A 3859-nucleotide genomic window follows, 5' to 3' on the forward strand; every position below is an offset into this window, starting at 1 on the left:
AGCGCAGTTACTCACAGAGGTCCAGAGGTGTGGGCTGTCACTATCGTATGGCAGCGAAACTTAGTAGATATGCTAATGCATTAATGTGGAAGCGAATTACGCAGGGAATAAAATTAGTTCCAATTTTAGGCACCAGGTGCAAAACTGGCTCTGTGAATACAAGAAAGATATATGGAAATGTTTCCATATGTAATGGATAGCAACGGGACGTGGGCCTAAAGGGTCCTGTTTGAACAGAATACATCAGAGGGCGTGTCAGATGTGCGTTGCGTCTGGAAGCTATTAATGTGAGTTTTTACAGCATGTGATTCCTGCCTTGGAAGATGGTAACTGTGTAGAAACCACTCTTCTCAAACAAGTGGGGCAACCCCTCATTGCGCTCGTCCATTGGAAGACGTGCTTAATGCAGCCTTCAATGGAAGTGTTTTCTCCAGAGATTTTCCAGACGCATGGTCTGGAAGATCATCTGTCTGAATCTAGGTGATTTTTGGCTCTCGGAATATCTAAAGCAACACGCTTACCTGGGACTTGTTCAGTCTCTATCTGATCTGAAGGCCACTACACAGGAAAACATTGCTCATATTCCACTGGAATTGCTGCAGGGAACTGTTTATCATGTCATTTTACAGATGCAGCATCTCGTCGAAGTCTCCCGTGCTCTTATTGAGAAAGTTTAAGTGGTGGTTAATAATAAAAAAAAAAACATTGTGCCTTTCTCACTTGTTTGACGTTTTCACCCATGTCCCGTTCCTAATTCTTCACATATGGAAACATTTCTGTAAGCCTTTCTTGCGGTCACATCGCCAGATTTGCACCTGGTGACGAAAAATGGAACAATTTTTTTTCGAAAGTAAATATTTTCTGCATTATCGTATTCAAATATCTACCACGTTTCGTTGCCATGCTATAATTACAGCCCACACTGGACGCCTGTCAGCAGCTGCGCTTGAAGTGCAACCACTGGTGGGATCTGCGCATTACACGTTGGCCGATGTGCAGTGATCAGTTTTCGTCTGAAGCGCTGGGCAGGTTCATTCGTTTGTTCAGAAAGGGAGGCCAACATTGTCTGCCCACTTTCAGCTCGATGACGACATGCTGCAATACAGAAACAAGCGCACGTCCTGCAATCTTTGTGAAACGATTTCACAGAAACCGTTAAAAAAAACACTTTTTGCTTTACTAATAGCTTTATTGTCAGTTCCATGATGGCATGCCCATCATTTCATTCTTGTCCACATATTTTGTGATATTTGCAAAGAAGTGAGAAACTGTGCGAAATTCGATAACGGTCTGCAATGAGAAACAGTGTTCACTACTGGAATGAGATTTTCACTCTGCAGCGGAGTGAAAAATATCATTCTGGAAACATCTCCCAGGCTGTGGCTAAGCCATGTCTCCGCAATACCCTTTCTTCCAGGAGTGCTATTTCTGTGAGGTTCGCAGGAGAGCTTCTGTGAAATTTGGAACGTAGGAGACGAGGTACTGGCGGAAGTAAAGCTGTGAGGACGGGGCGTGAGTCGTGCTTGGGTGGCTCAGTTGGTAGAGCACTTGCCCGCGGAAGGCAAAGGTCCCGAGTTCGAGTCTCGGTCCGGCACACAGTTCTAGTCTGCCAGGAAGCTTCAGGGTTCACTACTACTTTGTATTTGGTGCATATTACATAATATACTACTGCACATGAAATTTTAGCTAACATGCTGAAATTTTCTTAGGATAGGGTGAAGATCTCTATTCTGTTATCAGAGTCGAGAAAACTGATCCTATGTAGCACACTCATTTGCGACTGCACACGTCAATGATAAAGCCAAAATGAAAGTTCCGTAATATTCGTCATATGTCAAACAGTTTGAGATACCGAAACGAGATTTTGGCAAATGATAGCACGCAAAACCGTATGCTTATTATGTGAAACTTCATTTTCTGTCTTGTCATTCCACTAACTACCGACTTTTTGGATGAAAGAATGTAATTTTTAAGGACCATCATTAATAGCTGGTGAAACCAGAAATGCTATGGGGTTTGGAAAAAAAAGTGAAGATATTACAAGTTTGTTTTTGTACCAACGAAATGCTTTTTCATATCCTACTGACCTTACTTGTCCTCAGTTCCTCACTTAATAAACGGCTGTTTCAAAATTCCCTCGCAATTGCGAGTGCACGACATGTTAGTGAGGTGTCATTGTGTACACTCTGCTGTGTTTTAGCGAAAGAAACAAATCATAATATGGCAAAAAGAGAAACGTAGGTTTTAATCAAAACTATCCGCTCATGACACGTCTCAAAGTGTCAACAAACGCCGGCTGGAGAGGCCGTGCGGTTCTGGGCGCTACAGTCTGGAGCCGAGCGACCGCTACGGTCGCAGGTTCGAATCCTGCCTAGGGCATGGATGTGTGTGATGTCCTTAGGTTAGTTAGGTTTAATTAGTTTTAAGTTCTAGGCGACTAATGACCTCAGACGTTAAGTCGCATAGTGTTCAGAGCCATTTGAACCATTTGTCAGCAAGTCAGGCCAAAATAAATTACTGTTTTAGTTGCATTTTCAGTGGAATTCGTTTTAGATGCTAACCAAATTAGAGGTGGCAGTATATCTTTTTGGATGGTCGCTATGCAAGTGTGGACATGGAAGTGCTCCACTTATTATTTACAAAAAAAAAAAAAATAAAAAAACGAGATCGTAAGCTTCAGTTTTGAACAGCACTGCACTTCCAGTGCGCGGTAATTCCCCTGCCGTTCACCGAACGCCTGTCCTCAAACCCCACACTTGCCCTGTCGACTGCGCATCTACTGGCCAAGTTATACTGCGCGCATTCTATTATTTGATCAAAGTGTACATTAATATGGATTGTGTAAAATCTTCACCTTTAGTACGTCTTGAACTCTGATGGGGACACTTTCAATGTGGTATCAGCGTCTGAGGAATGACGATCAGTTTTTCTGCGAGAGAAAATCGAAAAGGTAGCAATGTTAGACACTAGGGTCTGGAGCAAAGTCGACGTCCTAATTCATCCCAGAGGTGCTCCATTGGGCTCAGCTCGCGACTTTGTGCAAGCCAATCCATTTCCGGAATTCTGTTGTCCTCAAACAGTTGCCTCTCATGTACTGCTTAATGGCAGGGTTCGTCGTTGTGCTGATACAATATCGTCTCTGAAGTGTTCCTCTACTGTGGCTAGTAGACAATGCTGTGAACCACGAAAAACAGCCATACCATAACAACACCCCCTCAGTGCTTCACTGTCGGCACTATCATGAAAGACAACGATCTCCAGGCATTCGTCATACCAAAACCCTTCCATCAGATTGCCACAGAATGTAACATCATTCATCACCCCAAATCATCGATTCCAGTCGTCCACTGTCCAGTGGCGTTAATCTATACACCACGTCAAGCCTAGCTTAACACTGACTACAGAAATATGTGGCATATGAGAATCTGCCTAACCACTATACATCATTCTTTCTAACTCACTACACACGCTCAATGTGCTGGCTGGAACATTGTTAACACTTTGGATTCCTTACGCTGATTTCGAGCTATTTTCACCGCCACCAGCAGTAATACTCAACAGTCCCTCTGCGTCAGTACATGAGGTCCGCCTGGTTTTGATTTAGCAGTGCTTGTTCCTTCGTGTTTCCACTTCACAAAAACTGGCTTCTAGACAGCTTTAGAAGAGTTGTAACGTCCCTGATGGATTTTTTACTTACGTGTCATCCAATGCCTAGTCCACCTTCCGTCACTGAGCTCTTGTTACCGACCCATTACACTGTTGGTGCTTCTCTACTAACGACATTCACCATATCTTTTTTTACTGGCACCTCTCGTGATTTCTAGTAGTCAGTTTGGCTCTACATGTGGGTGTCCGGATA

At 43.5% G+C, this 3859-nt stretch overlaps 1 non-coding gene across 1 annotated transcript; it reads left to right on the forward strand.

Annotated features, from left to right (window-relative positions):
- The first annotated feature begins 1520 nt into the window (after window positions 1–1520).
- On the forward strand, window positions 1521–1595 carry Trnap-cgg (transfer RNA proline (anticodon CGG)). Its single transcript has one exon. It is a non-coding gene; the product is annotated as a tRNA-Pro (tRNA).
- Window positions 1596–3859: the final 2264 nt, after the last annotated feature.

Source organism: Schistocerca nitens, chromosome 6 (genome assembly GCF_023898315.1).
Source record: "Schistocerca nitens isolate TAMUIC-IGC-003100 chromosome 6, iqSchNite1.1, whole genome shotgun sequence".
NCBI classification, from domain to species: domain Eukaryota; kingdom Metazoa; phylum Arthropoda; class Insecta; order Orthoptera; family Acrididae; genus Schistocerca; species Schistocerca nitens.